The sequence below is a fragment of the Quercus suber genome, unplaced genomic scaffold (assembly GCF_002906115.3).
Source record: "Quercus suber isolate HL8 unplaced genomic scaffold, Cork oak 2.0 scaffold_7, whole genome shotgun sequence".
Lineage (NCBI taxonomy): Eukaryota > Viridiplantae > Streptophyta > Magnoliopsida > Fagales > Fagaceae > Quercus > Quercus suber.
In genome coordinates, this window is record NW_027069473.1 from 2209558 (window position 1) to 2228813 (window position 19256).

General features: G+C 39.0%; 1 pseudogene; it reads right to left on the minus strand.

The window, feature by feature from the left end:
- Positions 1-14296, minus strand: LOC111992593 (uncharacterized; annotated as a pseudogene).
- Positions 14297-19256: the final 4960 nt, after the last annotated feature.

Genomic DNA, 19256 nt, shown 5'->3' on the forward strand with positions numbered 1-19256 from the left:
TAAAAGGCTCTATAACTCGATAGCATACACGCTATACAATGGCACAATGCTAATGAAATACTGTTGTACATTCTGTACAGAAGATCAATATAAATATTATATACAATACATCCATTTGGGGACTTCTAAAATAATTGATACAACTCACAACATCATCAAAATAACAAGGCTGATAACATAGGTGACATACAAGACCAAAGAAATAACTGGGTGGCCAGGACCATCTAGCATGCCTGGTTAAGTTGGGTGCCCCATCCAGAATTCCATTTTTCAAAGCAAGGCACGTAGATAAAAACAATTAAGTAGCTCTTTTTAACATCTCCATAATGGATTCTGGATCCTGGATTTCCTGGCTTTCTTGTGAATCCTCATTCCCCTCTGAAAAATCAACACTAGTGTAAGTCTGGATCCCCGGGCCATGTCCACTACAATCCCTCTCCCTTCCTTGCTGTGCTCATCTTACTTCCTTTTGATGCTCAGTTAGATCCAAACTTTTTCTTTTTAACCTTGGAGATAGCTTCTCCTCATGCTGAAGTTGATTCACTGTATCCTCCATAAACTCTACTCTTTTGGAGCTCATGTTATGGGTTGCAGTCACCCTGTATCTTTGTAAAGCAGTGTTGACTCCTAGTCTAAAGCAACATCTTTCAAGATATGATAAGCTTCTCTTGCGGAGGTTTATTTTTCCATTTCTCGAGAGCTTGTCTAAGACATGAAGCAAGCTTTGAGGGTAATCCAACTTGATTTGCTCACCATAAGTGTGTTAGGAATCCAATTGTAGGTAAGGTTGGCACGAGTGTATGTGATGTTGAGGGCTAATGCATGTGGTGCTGATGGCCAATGCATAAGGGGCTGCATGAGAGGGTGCTACAGAGGGTGCCTAACTTGCTGATGGGAAGGGCAGGAGTTGCTGATGCAGCATGCGTGCACAGCTGATCATGGGAGGGTTTCCAGTGTTGTTATGCATATCTGTTATAATTAGTAACACGTGTAAGGAGGTTGTGTGAGTGTGTTAGCTGATGTAAGAGTTAGTTAGATTGTTGAGTTGTCATGGTAGTTAGAAGGTAGTTATACAGTTATGGTTGAGGGGCTACAAGTATATAATTGGATAACAGATTGTAAGGAGGGCATTAAACCATTTTGTGAATTGAATACTTCCCTTTTCTCTGTCTTCTTCCCTATCTCTAATCTCTATTTTCTGTCTATGCTTTGGAGGCCCAATTGACCTCGAATTCAACTACCCAAATACTCTGTTCTTAACATTTGGTATCAGAGCAAGGCTTTCCTCAGCCATGGCTGAAACACATTCAACTACTGCTGCAATTCAGGAGGCTCTAGCTTCACTCAGAACTTCAAGTGATCATCATGATAAGGAAATTCAAGAAATGCGTAACCATCATGATAAGGAAATTCAAGAAATTCGTATTGTCCAAGGAGTGCATACACGTACAATGAATGAGATGAGTCAACAATTAGCAATCCTGGTGCAAAGAAGTGGCTCTGATCAAGGTGGAATGTCTCAATCTCCAACATTTGGTGAGCACAGGAATGCAAATTCATCAACAATGGCTATGACTCACCCAGTGAGATTGGAATTTCCAAGGTTCTTTGGAGAAGACCTTGCAAGTTGGGTTTACAGGGCCAACCAATACTTCAAGTACTATAATACACCAGCTGTTGAGAAATTGATGCTAGCTTCGTTCCATATGGATGGTGAGGCTCTAATCTGGTTTCAAGATAGTGAAGAGGCAGGTCTTTTTGCAAATTGGGAGTCATTGATTCAAGCTTTGCACATTAGATTTGGTGCTACGACTTATGATGATCCTATGAAAACGCTTACTAGGCTTAGACAAACTACTTCAGTGGCATTGTATAAGGCCCAATTTGAGGTGTTGTCCAATAGGATTAAGGGCTTATCTGCTACTCACAAGTTAAGCTGTTTTCTACGTGGATTAAGGGATGAGATAAGGCTGCCAGTGAGAATGCTTAATCCTAAATCCTTGAATGAGGCTTTTGGTTTGGCAAAAATTCAGGAAGAGTATAATGGAAGTTGTAGGAAGTTTTCCAAGATTCAAGGGGATCAGGGAAAGCCTTCAATTTTGGGAGTTCCTCCAAAAACTCCTTCGCTATTGGAGACTAAACCAAGGCTGCCTCTCAAGAGGATATCTCCTGCCCAAATGGAGGAAAGGAGGAAGAAGGGATTGTGTTACAATTGTGATGATAAGTGGGCTCCTGGTCACAAGTGCAAGAATGCCATGTTGTTTTTGTTGGATCATGTAGAACTATCTCAAGAAAATACCAATTCTGGGGTTCATATCAGTGAATTGGAGGAGAATGGTTATGCAGATCAAGTTGGACAGGATCAAGAAGATATTGAGATTACTCTGTATGCATTGAGTGGCACTCCTACTTCAGGCACGATGAGGGTCATGGGAAGGATCAAACATAAATCTTTTGTTATACTTATTGATTCAGGAAGTACTCACAATTTTAATGATGCTGCATTGGTCTCACATTTTCACATGAACGTTGATTCTTCTCAAGTCTTGGAGGTCAAGGTTGCCAATGGGGAGGTGATCAAGACTCAAGGTGTGTGTAAGGAGGTACCAGTCTGGTTACAAGGACATGAGTTTGTGGTGCAATTGCACGTGTTGTCAATGGGGGGTTGTGATTTAGTTTTAGGGACTCAGTGGTTGGGTACTTTGGGAGTAATTCAGTGGGACTTCAAGATGCTTACAATGAGCTTTGGTTATAACCATAAGCAGGTGCTGTTACAAGGGTTAAGGAGTACAAGCTCTCAATTGCAAGATGGGAATACTTTTTTGAAGCAATCTGTTAATAAAGGGTTGGTTCTCCACATTACATTTCAGCTTCAATTGTTAACTGCAGAAAGCACAGACCTGCTACCTGAAGAAGTGGCTACTCTGTTGAAGAAGTTTCAGTCAGTTTTTGCTACACCAGAGGGGCTGCCACCCTTAAGGGATCATGAACACCAAATCAACCTGAAGGAGGGAGCTCAAGCTATCTGTCAAAGGCCTTACAGGTACCCTTACTATCAAAAAAATGAAATTGAGAAGATTGTTAAGGAGTTATTATCTGTTGGTTTAATTAGAAATAGTAGCAGCCATTTTGCTTCACCAGTCCTCTTAGTTAGGAAGGCAGATCGTTCATGGAGAATGTGCATAGATTATAGGGCTTTAAATCAAGAAACCATTAAGGATAAATACCCTATACCTGTCATAGATGAGCTGCTGGATAAGTTGTTTGGTGCAGCTGTTTTTTCTAAACTAGATTTGAGGTCCGGGTACCATCAAATTAGAATGAGGGAGGAGGATATTCCTAAAACTACTTTTAGGACTCATGAAGGGCATTATGAGTTCTTGGTCATGCCATTTGGCTTAACCAATGCACCTTCCACCTTCCAATCCCCCATGAATTCTGTTTTTAAACCTTACTTAAGGAGATTTGTGTTAGTATTTTTTGATGATATTCTGGTATATAGTAAGAATGTGAGTGATCATGTGCATCATCTTCATCTGGTCTTGGAAGTTCTGGTGAAACATCAATTGTATGCCAAACAATCAAAGTGTGTGTTTGCTTGTAAGGAAGTGGAGTATCTAGGACATCTTATATCTGGTGAGGGAGTGAGGACAGATCCAAGGAAGACTGCTGCTATGCAGCAATGGCCAATTCCTAAGGATGTGAAAGCCTTAAGGGGGTTTTTGGGGCTGACAGGCTATTACAGGAAGTTTGTTAAGGGATATGGACAGATTGCTGCACCTCTAACAGCTTTGTTGAGGAAGGATTCATTCCATTGGACTCCTGAAGCTTCACAAGCCTTTCAACTTCTTAAGGATGCAATGTCAAACCCACCTGTTCTAGCCTTACCTGATTTTACTAAGCCATTTGTGGTGGAATGTGATGCATCTGGTGTGGGTGTGGGGGCTGTCCTTATGCAAGATCAAAGACCAATTGCTTATCACAGTCAAGCCTTGAAGGGTAAAAGCCTTGCCCTCTCAACATATGAGAAGGAGTTGCAGGCTTTGGTAGTTGCAGTGAAGAAATGGAGACCCTATCTCCTCGGCAGATCCTTTGTGATTAAGACAGACCATCAAAGCCTTAAGTACTTGTTGGAACAGAAGATTGGGAACCCTGCCCAGCAGAAATGGATATCTAAACTCCTTGGCTATGCATTCTTGGTGGAATATAAACATGGAAAAGAAAATCTGGTAGCTGATGCACTTTCAAGGAAAGAAGCTATGAAGGATGGAGAGTTTGAGAGTACAAAGGTGGGCACCCTGTGTATGATTTCATTTTCCAATCCCACTTGGTTGGAGGAACTTAAGCTGGCTTATACATCTGATGCTGCAGTTCAAAAAATAATCCTTGCCATTCAGTCAGGTAGTGACATTCCAGCTGGGTTTACTCTTCATAATGATTTGTTGTTTTACAAAAGAAGGCTGTTTGTGGGTAGTACAGCCCAAGGATTGAAGGCACAGGTGTTAAACCAGATACATGCTAGCCCTCTAGGGGGTCATTCTGGCTATCTAAAGTCTTTTCAAAGGCTTAAGAAAGACTTTTACTGGACTAGTATGGTGGGAGATTTAAAAAAATTTGTGAGGGAATGTGATACATGCCAAAGGTTGAAGAATGAAACTTGCTTACTTGTTGGGTTGCTGCAGCCATTGGCTATCCCTGAGAGACCTTGGTTAGACATTAGCATGGATTTTGTGGAAGGGTTGCCTAAGTCCCAAAACAAGTTAGTGATCTTTGTGGTGGTGGATAGGTTTACCAAATATGTGCATTTCATTCCATTGGCCTATCCTTACCCAGCTGCTAAGGTTGCCCAAGTGTTCATGCAGCATGTTTTCAAGTTACATGGTATGCCTTCTACAATTGTGAGTGATAGAGACCCAGTGTTCACTTCCAAATTCTGGTCAGAATTGATAAGATTATAGGGAACTAACTTGGCTATGTCTTCTTCTTATCATCCTCAATCCGATGGGCAGACTGAGATGGTAAATAAAAGTCTAGAGCACTACTTGCGAGCCTTTGCTGCTGACAGACCTATTTCTTGGGTGGACTGGTTGCCCATGGCTGAGTTTTGGTTCAATACTAACTTCCACACTTCCATTAAACTTACTCCATTTGAGACCCTTTATGGCTATCCCTCTCCTAAGGTTGTGGAGTATGTGCCAGGTGTAACAAGGGTTGCAGCTGTGGATTCTTATTTGCAAGATAGGCAGCAGCTCTTTTCCTTGCTGAAAAACAATTTGAAGTTAGCTCAGGAGAGAATGAAGTGGTTTGCTGATAAGAAGAGGGTGGATAGGTCCTTTGAGGTAGGAGATTGGGTTTATCTCAGGCTTCAACCTTACAAGCAAGCCTCAGTGCAGCCCAGAAAATTTGGAAAGCTTGCTCCTTGTTTTTATGGTCCTTTCCAGATTGTGCAGAAGGTTGGTCAGGTGTCTTACAAACTTGATTTGCCTGAAGGGTCCCAGATTCATCCTGTATTCCATGTCTCAAACCTTAAGGCTAAATTGGGTGCCAATGTCAGTCCTAAACCTGCTTTACCAGTGGTGTCTGCAGAACATATCCTTGCTCTTGAGCTTGTGGCTGTTTTGGATACCAGAACCTATCAACTAAGGAGCAGACTCATCACTCAAGTCCTTGTGTAGTGGCAGGATGAGAGCACAGCTGATGCTACCTGGGAAAATTTGTTTGAATTGCAAACCAAGTTCCTACACCTTGTGGGCAAGGTGTTTTAAAGGAGGGGGTATTGTTAGGAATCCAATTGTAGGTAAGGTTGGCACGAGTGTATGTGATGTTGAGGGCTAATGCATGTGGTGCTGATGGCCAATGCATAAGGGGCTGCATGAGAGGGTGCTACAGAGGGTGCCTAACTTGCTGATGGGAAGGGCAGGAGTTGCTGATGCAGCATGCGTGCACAGCTGATCATGGGAGGGCTTCCAGTGTTGTTATGCATATCTGTTATAATTAGTAACACGTGTAAGGAGGTTGTGTGAGTGTGTTAGCTGATGTAAGAGTTAGTTAGATTGTTGAGTTGTCATGGTAGTTAGAAGGTAGTTACACAGTTATGGTTGGAGGGGCTACAAGTATATAATTGGATAACAGATTGTAAGTAGGGCATTGAACCATTTTGTGAATTGAATACTTCCCTTTTCTCTATCTTCTTCCCTATCTCTAATCTCTATTTTCTGTCTATGCTTTGGAGGCCCAGTTGACCTCGAATTCAACTACCCAAATACTCTATTCTTAACAAAGTGGAATTCCAGAAGGTGATGGTAGGCTCTGAAATGGATGGATTTGGGTGTTCAAGAGTTTTTTCTAGAAGGGGTGCCTGCAATTTGAGGAGTACAGAATCAAAGATTATAGGTGGCTAACTACTTCGCAAACAATTAAGGATTTCAGTCCACAAGAGTTGAAGTTGATGTTTGGTGCTTTCATCCCATATCTCTATATGCGACACCCATTGGAGCAGTGGACAAGATATTATCTGCAAGTACATGAAAAGATCATATGCTAGTCAAACAGGATTGCAGTTTTCAAGAAATAGAATCCGAGTGTGAAAATATGAAACAAAAGAAGGAAACTTCAAGATCCTGATCACGAACTCCATTGGAAATGTTCTAAAGAAACTTTCAAGGAAGATGACTCCAAATGTTCACTCCACTTTCTTTTATGCAAGCATGTTTTCTATACAGACCCCCCCTTCCCAAAAAGAGAAGGAAAATTGAGAGAGAGAAAGTTAAAAGCAGGAGTAAGATTTTAAAAGCATACACCCTCAACATATGGTTCAAATTAAGGCAAAAAATAAATAAAAGAGCATGGTACATGCTTACTTTAGCCACCGTTCATATGTAACTTCAATGAATTATTAGAGATCATGAGTTTCACTCTAGTAACAGTATATAAAATTGCTTCAGTTTTAACTGAAAGCATGATCTAATTATAAAGTTCGATGCAAAAACCTGGCTGGTGCACTACCTCAATGAACAAGAGGATATCTTGCTTCATGTGAAGACAACTGATAACCCATGCCAATGCAGAAAATAACCTGGGATTTCATGGCAAAGTCATACAGGCATAAGGAGATCACATATGTAATGACTCAAGCACAAAGGGCAAGAAGCCAGCTATAAAGTTGCCTTGATGTCACAAGAAGACCAGTTGGGGGTTCTGTTGCTAACTTTGTACATAACACCTTCAAATATCTGTATGAAGACACGTGGAAACATGAGCAATGGCAGATGGAAGAGACAAAACACTTGGATAGTGAGGGTTCTGTTTCAGATTAAATCATTTACGTGATACTATAAAACTGAATTGAATTTCATTTGTAGAAAGTTCCAAAACTCCATCTATGTACAAATCACAATGAGATAATATGGAATATGGAACTAAAGGAATAAGCCAAACAACTTTAAAAAAATCAAAACTCATTCCTATTATTTGGATAGCGAAGATTCAATTTTAAATTAGATAATTTACTTGATATTATAAAACTGAATTGAATTTCATTTGTAGAGTTTCCAAAACTCCATCTATAAACAAATCACAATGAGATTATATGAAATGATGGGATCCCGGAAGAACCCAAGTCCAGAGTTGGCAGCCAGCCAACCTGCAATGAAAGAATGCCTTAACACCCTATCATGCCTTAACCCAACTCTAAGAAGCAATGTTTGCACCTACCTGGAAGCAAATCTCAAGCTAACATCCATGTTACTGGATATTTTACAGTCACCAATATGTTTGAGTCTACTTTTGTCTGAACCTACTTCTGAAGTACAGTTCTCTTCCAAGAAACATATTACTACATTGCCATATAAAGAAAGGAGATCCAGATCCAGATCCTTATAACTTAAATCAAGATCATTGGCACCATCAAGCATTCTGGCATGTTTGTCAAGGCACCCATTTAACATTGAATACAAATCCTCAAGGAAACTGTTTGTAGCAGAACAGTACACATTCTGTGAAGTTTTAAGAGAACTATAGTGTCTTCCACACTTCAAAAACATATTCAAAGTCAAGCTTCCTCTGTGGTGAAACGTGAGGCTGTTGTGAGAATCCACTAACCAGTGAGGCAGAATTTTTCTGGGGGCAAGAGCATACTGAAAATGGATACAATAAGAGAGAGCATATGGCAAGAAAACCAGTGCTGTTGGACTCCATTCTCAATAATGAAAGTTCCTTGATATCATCTATGCAGTCTGTCTATCCTTTGGCTATTGCTATCCATATATTTAAGCAGTGGGGACCGACATAATTATACAGTAAACTGATCATAGCAAGGAAAGTTTCCAGGGGATAGTATGAAGAGAATAAAAATTTGAAATACTTGTGGATTCCCTGTAAAATTAACTCTGTTTTGGATGTCTTCATAGTTGACTGAAAGACCACACAGAGGTAGCCTACAAGTAAATAAACCACTGGTGAAACCATATTCATGTGAACAATAGAGCAGATATCCATAAATTTTGCATGTCTAATGTTATTAACTGATTGAAGCTTGTCAATGTACTTGAGGTCCAATGAAACCTTGTACAGAGGGGATTCCAATGTAGCAGGTTGTAACTCCTTAGTGACAGCGTCTATAAACCAGAGACAAGTATGATGCAAATCACTACTATCACTGCCTTCTGAACTTACATCTTCACATATCTTCTTTATGAACCTTAATACTGTGCCCAAACACAACATAATATCATTATAATTGGTTGATGGCTTTTCCAACTCCAATCGAACTCCTTTCAGAACAGATAAAAATAACCTTAAAGCAGCATCACATGTGAAACTTTTGTATTCATGGTTGACAGTTGCAATTGATGCTTGACTGATGAGAATAAAAATTATGTTTAAATGGAAGTCCAACTGACAAATATCCCATGGCAACCATTTAACAGAGTATTGCTTCCATAAGAATTTGGTAGCTGATAAATGATGGCTTGCAGACTTACTTGTAACATATTCCACATCTTTACATTTTGCTAAAATAAAATCATCAAGCAGATCTAGGCACAGATTCCATGAACTCACACTTCTACTTTCAGGACCAATGCGAAAAATTGCTTCAAAGATAGGCTCCAACACTAGCTTTATCACTGATGGATCATTGACAGAAGTATCAAGTTTATGCAGCAGATAACACCATGTGTTCAAGCATGATGAGTGGACAGATATATCACATTTACTTGATGTGATTCCGGTCAGAGGAGTCATTACAAGCCTTATGCTTTTTAAAAACCCATTTGCCTGGATTTTATCACTGGTCTCTCTAGATTTTTGCAAATGTTGTACACCCTTCTCCTCCTTGGATGCATTTGTCTCACAAGCTACTATTGGAGGATGAATTAGAGCATCAATAAGACCTTCCCAAGCAAACTGCAAATTATGGTAAAAAATCATACAAAAGAACGACATTTAAAGCATTATAATGTAGGACTTCTGAAATATTTTAAACCATAATTGATCGAAGAATGACATTCTAAGTGTTGTAATGGAGTACTGGTATATTTAAATGCAGAAATTACCATTGGAGATAATTGAACAGGTAACTAGGCAGTGATTTAGCCTTTTCTATTTGCATAGATTGCCATGAAAACTTGGGTAGACCCAGTCCTATGAGCTTACATGCAAGGACCACAACAACTCAAGAAGTTGATAACTAGACACCCTTTTCTGACTTAAGCTAGGACCATTTAGTCTCTTGATTTGGATTACGGCAAATTCTGTATGCCCCATAATAAATTTGTATCCTTCAAAAGATGACCACTTCTATGCTATCATTGAACTAAGGAAATGGATGAAGGTACCTTCTATTTTTGAGTTGCTATTTTATTGGTAATAAATTCAACAAATAAAGAATTATTTTCTTGGATAACATTATCGGTGATTGGTGATAGTGACCAGGTTTCCAAAAAGTCCAACTGTATTAAAAATACCTGTGAAGCAATCTGAACTTGTGGGTTGAGATCTGAAAATGTATTTTCAGGAATTTTCAGCATTTCATTTGTTAATTGCCTGTTCTTCATAGCCTAAGATCCTAGTAAGCGAATAAACCATCCCCATGCATGAATGGCTTGGACCTTCATACCCTGGTTTAGAAGCTCCTTCATCTTAGTGAGCAAAATTTGCTTCATATCTTTGACAAGAACCTGTTTCAAGATAGAATAAAGTACATTTAGGGATCTTAGAATACACAACAAGATAGATACAATATTGGAATGATTTTAGGCGAGCCTTAACCTTGATACCAGAATCAAAGTTAGACAGAAGGAACCTTTCTCATGGTTCTACCTTAGACATTCAGGCCTGATAATGGGAGATAGGCACACATTAATGCACATGAGAGAGAGAGAGAGAGAGAGGATCATTGGTATTTGAAACTTTTGTGTTCTAGTCTTTATCATTGACTAAATTGCAATATAAAACTGTTAAGGTTAACTACCTATAATACTTTACAAATCCAATGAGGCACTCATTCATGATAGAAGTCGAGAAGTTTTGGAATTTCAAATTGAAAATTTTCTACTCCATGATGCAGGGATATGGAATGAACCACCAGTACAGTGACTGGTCTTGATTTTGAGCTTCTAGACACCCATTGTGAATTTTATGAAAAACACTTATTCATATGAATTATGGAAGCTGGATTTAAATGACTGTGACCCAACCTCTTATTGATGGTTTGAAGGTTTTTGTTTTTGGGTAAGTTTAAATATTTTTTTAAGATTTATTTTGACAATAAATGGAATTTTGTTTGGCCTAAACCTTTACAACATGTTGTCTTCACCATCCACACACACACACACACACACACACACAAAGGGAAAAGAAAAGTGATGCGAGAGATGCAAGAAGATTATTATTTATTATTATTTATGTTTGCAAGTCAATTGTATTTTTATGTTTTAGGTTCTATTAGTTTATTGGGCTATTAGTATTTTAATTTAGAAGCAAAGTTATTTTTGTAATAAGGCAAATAGGGTTTCCTAGCCAATTAGAACTAGGGTTTAGCAATCCTTTATAAGCAACCTATTGTACCCTTTGACGAGTTAGTTGATATTTTGATGAATGAAAAAATGGCTGTTTGGTTTTTCTTTGGTCTGGTGCTGACTCCAAGTCTACCCTAAGTGCTAACTCCTAATGGTTTCCCCGCTTGGTGCTGACTCCAATCTAGGCCTAGGTGCTGACTCCTAGGTCATATCTTTTATTTTTCTGTTATTACAGTTTCATTCTGGTTGTCCTGCGTCAAAAAGAGTGCTATTTCAATCTCTCAAAATGTCAAAATTATATATCCTACATTGTAAATGTAGTTACCACTACAGTTTGTATTTGAAAAGGAAATTTCCTATGATGTTTCACTTTTGAAACCAGATACATATTCATGGTAAATAAAGAAGAAATGGTAGAAATGGTGGCTACAGGGATATTGAATGAACCACTGGTAGAGTTGACTAGTCTTGATTTTTAGCTTCTGGACACACAATTGGGAATTTTATGATAAATATTTATTCATATTAACTATTGAAGCTGATTTAGATAACAGTCAAATAAATTAATAGATCCAAACAGCCTGTGACACGACCTCTTACTATTGGTTTGAACTATTTTTAAGGATGTATTTTGAATTTTACTGGCACTTTGTGCTAAACCTTCACAGCAGTTTGGCTTCACCCACCAAAATAAAAATTTTCTACTTCATCTCTTCAAACATCAAAATCATCTATTTTACATTGTAAATGTAGCCACCACTCTAGTTTGTATTACAAAAGGAAATTTCCCGTGATGTTTCACTTTTGAAACCAGATTCACAGTCACAAGAAAGAAACTGCTAGCTGTTTAGGCTCACAAATTTTCCTAAAACAAAAAGTTACACCTCAGATTCTGAAAAGCACCAATAAGATATAAAATGGGCAAAAATTAGTAATGATTTTTCAGATTCTGCAGTGTTAGCAACAGCTATTAAGATGTTTTGTTTGAAATACTTCACATGCAAACACATTAAATCCATCTAAATTCTCAAATCCTTTAACAAAAATTTAGTGGAAAAAAAGATGGTGGAAACAGATTTAGCTAGCTATATCATATTAGCATGTTTAAGCTTTCCATGTTTAAAATGTATATCTCAACTATGAATGGACCTTGATAGATGCACTTGCAAAATATAAAGAACATAAGCAAATTTGTACCTTGGAGAGAACTAGTGGAGGAGGTAAATATTATAGGCTTAATCTTCGATAGACACCTTTCTGACATATCCCTCTACTTCTTGTCAAAGCTGAGAAGTCTTCTATATATTGGAGGAGCCCATAAATGTGATGAGTCTCTCATCCTCTCGCTTAAATTAGATGCTAACTTTATGAAGGCCTATTATAATAGCAAGAAGGGTTAGCAGGAGAGACAAGTTGACCATACTCATTGATTGATTCTTGTTTAACATAAGATGCTAAGTTCAGCAGTGATATATAAAATATAAATAATCAACTTGATTACGCAGCAATGTAAAATTTAACACTGGAATCATTAGTTTAGGACAAAAGTTTGACACAATTTGCTTGTGTAACATAATGTTCCGTCCAAGTTTGAAAAAAAAATTCCACAATTAAGCAAATAAAACCACTTCACTATTCTCTCTCTTTCTTTCTCCAGGACAAGTTATGTACATTAAACACTTTACAGAAAAAAAGGATACTGAAATCTATTAGTGACTGACTTGGTAAGTTTATATGCATAGACTTCCACTTAAGAAGTATCACTAGAAGTGGTTGAGGAGCATAAAATAGAAAGCTTGCAAGAATTACTTAACCTGAATAGCCTCAAAAGTTGTTGATAAAGAACCAACTGGGTTGTCAAGTGCATGAACAACCGCCTGCAACAGAGAGTTGTAGTGGGAATCTAGAAATGGTGCATTAAACTGTTGGATGGATATGCACCACACTCCTAAGTTACAAACTGACTGCAATTAAGAGGAAAACAAGTCAAATCCACAAATAAATAAATAAAAAGAGCACAGCAACCCTTGAAAATTATCATTAGTCGACAATGTGACATTTACCTTCATTTTTTGTTGTCGTAATGAGCCTAACTAAAGACTCCATAATCAAATTGGCATCATCCACTACAAAACCAACATAGAGAAAATGCTGATTAAGTACTCATTTCCAATTAAAAGACAACTAAACAATACCGGTCAACTAGGACCGTGGTTTAAGCCACTGTTTTGATAGGGTAAATCGCAAATTACACTACTAAAGTTTGGAGGTGTTAGGATTTTACATTATGAAGTTTGGAGAATTTTGGATTTTACCCTGAAGTTTCAAAATTTGGATTTTAACTCCTAAAGTTTAAGAGTGTTTGGATTTTACACCCCAAATTTTGAAACTTTAGAATGTAATGTCCAAACACTCCTAAACTTTAAGAAGTAAAATCCAAACACCCAGGTAAAATCCAAATTCTAACATGTCAGGGTGTGAAATTCAAACACCCCCAAACTTCAAGAAGTAAAATCCAAATCCTGAAACTTCAAATTGTAAAATCCAAACACCCCCAAAGTTTAAGGGTGTAATTTGCAATTTACCTTTTTCTTCTTTTTTTTATATCTAAATTTTGAAAGGCAATAATTTACCAACACCCCATTACTAAAATGTTATACTAAACAATGGTGTACCACTAGCACAACATACCTGCAATTACGGCAACAAGGGACGGATGATAAATCATGAAACCCAAACACTTCAAAGCCAGTGCAACACTGTCATCAATTCAAAACCAATATTTATACATATATTCAATCACCCTCCATTTAAAAGCTACTTAGATGGAAAGAGGAAACCCAAAAAAAAAAAAATCATCTATTTCAATTCATAATTGTATTCCAAATTTCATTTCCTTTTCTTTTCCTACACATTTCCCAGCATCCAAACATATCATTTTGATAAAATATGTGTTCGGCATTATGATTGAAACTTACATTTCTTCATCGTCGTCTGAGATATCGGCGACGATTAAAGATAGAAGAGTCTGAGGAATTCCAGCTAGGGCTTGAATTGAAGTAGGGTCGTCACTGGACTGTTCTTGGAAGTGTAAAAGGGTTGAGTAAGCGAGGCACTTTGAGCCAGAGGAAATTAGGGTTTTGATTTCCTCGAGCTGATTGGAGGAATTGGACATTGTTGAGGAAGAGCGTGAGACGAAGAAGCAGTGGCTCCGGATTAAACCCTAATTTGGGGATAATGAATTGGGATGCGTTTCTGATTTTCGCGCCAAAATCCGGTATTGAGTTTTGGGACTTAGCTTGGGCGGGTGAATTTGGGTGCGACACGTGTAATATTAAAATTGAGCTAATTGATTGACCTTGGGCTCCGTTTTGGGCTTTTGGCTCCACTAGTTGCTAGGACATAAAAATATCCAAAGGTCAACAACTATAGCCTATCCCGTAAAAATTAATGAACCTAATCTGACGATAAAAGCAAACAAATTTTTTTTTTTTTTTAAGGAAATTTCAACTTATGACATGCACTCATAAAACAAATAATAAACTTAAGATCTTTTATGGTTATAACATATTAAAAATTTATAACTTAGAAAAGAAAAAAAAATTACTTTGACTTAGATTTCTATACGGTTCATTTGTGTCTGTTTTTGTAATAAACAAAGCCAAGAAATCAAAAGTATTCTAAATCTGAACCAAAAGCAGTCAAATATCACAGAGACCTAAAGTCTAGAAACGCAAATTTACTATTCACTTGACAGAGTATCCAACAATAAAATTACTAGATTGCATTACCTTTTTTTAATAAAAAACTAAAGTATACTTGGACTACACACCACACCATATTTGTCATGTCAGTTACGGGTGTGGAACTCCTCCCTCCAATTGGAAATAACAATTTTACCCATTCTTCCAACCCAAATAGAACTACCTTTTTTTTTAAATAAAAACTATTATTATAAATTAACAGTTTAACTAATTATTTTTGTATTATATATGTAATTTAAAAAATGTTATATTATAGTTTCATTTTAAAAAATAAATGTTAGATCTTAATTTAGTTTTCACCTTAAGCCTTACGGCCTTTGAACAGAATGTAATGGGCTATATGCAAGGCCGATTTGTATATGGTGTATGAATCTACTACTTCTGCACTGTTTGTATGCTAGAAAAATGGAAGGGAGAAGAGATGAAAACTGAGGATTTCTTATGTTTTGATTGGACTAAGAAAAAAGCCTAATCTTGATTGGTTCTAGCTTTTAATTCACTATGTTGCTTAGATTTTGTATTGATTACTCTCTAGGCATTGAATGGAAGTTCTAGACTTTTCTCAAGTATAAGATTAGGATAAAGTTAGACTTGGTAATTATTTGCGATGTTACACCCTTTCATAAATTTTTATTAGATTGAAGAATTCCACTGTTAAATCACATATTTTCTTTGTTCTTAATATGTACACTGAATTTCCTATTAATTGGACTTTATTTACTATCTAATCGTTATTTTAAAGTTAAAAATATTTGAAATTTAATATTTTTTATGATGAGATGGTAATTAATCTCCGATCATCTTGATATTCTGCAAGCATGAGTATAACAAGGCAATGTAATCCTAACATTGTTGATGGAGTGGTGTAACATTACAAAGAGTTTGTAGGGGCCTTTTTTGTGTTTGGACTGGGTTGCCTCCTGTGGTGATGGGCCCAAATGTTTTTTCTGAGTAGGGAAGTTGAGACCGGCCCAACTGTAACTCACTTTAGGCCGGTTTGTGCACAAACTTTGCCTTGTCTGCCAGGAACACCCTTACGGCAAGCGGAGCTATTACAACAAGATTATGGCAGGCAGATATAATGACAATGAAAGGAAAAAAAAAACAGAGTGCAGTAGCTTTCGTTAATAATAAACAACTGAATATTACAGTAATGATAATGGCAATACTAACAATGGCTTTTATAAGAAAGAACAATTGATTGAACGATGATGGAAGTTAATCAAAAATAAACATCAAGCAAAAAAAACGGGTCTGTAATGGCAAAAAGATCAAAGAGGAAGAACGCTTCTTCTCAATGAAACTAACCTCCCAGGAGAATATCCTACCGTGGGGATTAGTGACTTTGAGGAAATCGGACCTGAGTGATAGATGCCTATGGAAAATTCTTACTGCTTTACTGTTCCCATAGAGAGTGGGATTTTGAGGGGGAGAGGAAAGAAAAGATCTATTGGTGCATGCCTATTATCCTCACTATTTGTTTTCTTATCCTTCCTTCTTTTTTCTTTCTCTTTTCTTTCCTTTTTAGTTCTTTCTTTCTATGTTTTTTCCCTTCCTTTGTTTTTCGGTCCCCTTTACAGGGCACGACAAGGGTCCTTTTATAGGGCCTGCCGTGATGGTTTTTTACAATTTCACCCCTTAACGGCCTTTGTCTGGTCTGGGCATGCTTGCCGACCACCGTCTGTACACTGCTTGCCCTTGCCAGACAAAAATCAGTTTGGTTTTGTTTTTGTTCGCCGTGGCACTGTCTTCTGCCGTGGCTTAAATGCTCTCTCTCTCTCTTCCTATGGCATGCACCCAAAGTTCCCTCCCCAATCTTACCTCTTTTGGGCGGTCTGTCATCCCAGCAGGACGTACCTCCCAAAAGGGTTTGGACAGGGAACGTAAAATAAATCTTTCCCCCCCTCCCCACCACCAAACCGCACCCCCCTTTACCTCTTTCTACTGACCCATGGCCCCACCATGACCCATATTGCCTGGGTACAGGCTGGTGGCACCTGGGCCTTGCGTATGCTTTCCTATTATGTACATTCAAAAGCCCGCCTGCAGCCCGTGTGCTTGTTGCGCTCTGGAGCTTTGTTTGCATTCGTCTGCCATGCTTCTTTGTTCTTTCATGTGGGCCGTTCTGTACTTTCACTGCTTCCCTTTGGGATTGGGCTTTTCTTAACACTGGGTTCCACATTTCTCTTGGCCTATTTCTCGATTTATGTCTATGTCTTGTTTCATTACTTGGTATTTCCTACCACGACGATATGTTCCTGCTAGGCCTCTTTTAAGCCTGCCGTTCCATTCTTTCCCCCAGTGACTTAAGAGAGCCTATTGGTGTTCTTACTCATGGGCTCCATGGTCCCTTTCTTTTTTCCTCTTTGGGCCTATGGCCCTTTTACTTTCCTTGGGCTTCCCCGGCCCATTTACTGACTTTGCTTCCCTATGGGCTTTTACTAACTTGATTGGGCTTCCCTGGCCCAATCTCCTCATACTCATCTTTGGGATTCATGGGCTTGCCATCAACCCCTACTTTCTTTGTTTACATTGCCTTTAGGCCTGCCACGGCCCATTCTCACTTTTTCATGCCATACTCTGCCCATGGGTGTCATTTTTCTCTTTCCGGGCCCTTTGGGCCCATTTGCTTCCTCAAGACCCATTTATTCATGTTATGGGTCTGTGTTCTATTCTTCCTGCTGCTTGGGCCTAACAGTCTTTATTCTATTCCTGCCACTCTCATTGCCTGCTTTGCTAGGTTGGGCTGGCTTTACAAAGATGACCCTCAACATTTAGCCCCCTGAACATATGGAGCGTCTTTGCGGTGCATATGTGAATGAAGGACTTTTTTGTCTTTTTAATTTTCTTAACTTCTTCTTTCCCTTCGCGGGCTTTTTGAAACCACGAGCTCCTTCCTGCATATATATATATATATATATTCTTTTTTCTTTTCTTGTCGTGAACAGTGACAACTCTTCGATTTTCCCAAAATGGTAGTTGCTTTAAAACATAACTGCTGCCTCATTAATTTCATCCTTTTCTCAATGGCTGACCCGTCGCCTCCCTTCACACCGACCTTGATAACTCAGGTATTTAAAAGAAAAATCCCTTCCCAACGCAGACACAAACTCCTTTTATCTCAAAACATCTTCCTTTCCTCATCATCATTTTCTTCTCGAACACACATCCCTCTCTTGCTCCGTTCGAATCCTCACGCCATGGTACCGGTAAAAATCTAAGCTTCTTCCCGTCGTAAAGGGAAAAGCGTCGCCGTGGATCCTCCGGTGGAACAAGAAGTAGAAGAAGGAGACGCGCACTCCGATTCGGACCATTCCGAGGAGGAGGAAACGCGGCGCGACCCAGACAGTGAGTGCGCCCCACTGATTGATCCTTGGTACAGTCCTAGTCCTCACTTTCCTAAGGCTCCTGGAGATTATGTGTCGCCACCGCCGGGCCGTGTGTGGCTCGCTCTTTGCCGGCAAAACCCTAATGTTTCTTGGGCTCTGACGTCTTCCTCCATCTCCGATTTGATCATTCGTCAAGGCGTCGCCCTTCCCGTGCCTATTCACTTTGAGTTTGGGTCTGGCACTGCCTTGGGTTGGAAAGAGTGGGTTGACAATGAGTTATCAGATACACATTTCATGGGTTTGCTTCAACGGGCCGGTGTTCTAAAGGCCGTCGTTCTTTCCCGAAGCCTTTCCAACTTCCGAGACCTCTACAATCTTCGCCATTTAGTTCGCCGATGGTGTACCACCACTCACACATTCTTCTTTTCTTGCGGCGAAGTCACGGTTACTCTCGAGGACGTGGCCAATCAGTTTCTTTTGCCTATTCTCGGGGATGCTGATCCTACCGTTATTGAGCTTTCCCCAGAAGAAGAAGATATTGAAGCGGAGTTGAGGAAGAGGATGGCCGGAAATGCTAAACTGTCTTATTGGGTTAGTTCCATTTCCAAGTTTTCTGCTGTTGCTCGTCGTGCTGCCTTTATTGCTTTTTGGCTTTCTAAGTTTGTCTTTGGGTCCCATCCCCATTATGCCATAAAGCCGTTGTATTTTCGTTTGGCCATTAAAATATCTGCTGGGGTGAGCCTACCGCTAGCCCCCATGTTTTTGGGGCATTTGTATGTGCAACTGGACATCCTGCGGAGTGATGAGAGTCAGGCTGGTTCCTGCCACATAGTTGCTTCTTCTGTACACAGCACCATTCTGCAGCAGTTGTTGTTTGAGCGTTGCGCTCAATACTTGGCGAAGTGTAGGCCTGTCAAGTTTGCCAAAGAGAAGTACCAATCTTATCCGCGGGCCATTACTGATTTTTGTGGCAGGTTTGAGCATGATTTTCCTTTGGCTTTTCGTTGGTCTGGTTTGAAGCCCATCGATTATTCTGTCGTTGAGTCCTTTGATGAGGGTGTTGGTTTTTCCTGGAAAGCGTCTGGACAGTTGCATCCTGGTTATACTTGTGCTGATTCGGTAATGGGTCTGTTTGTTGACACCGT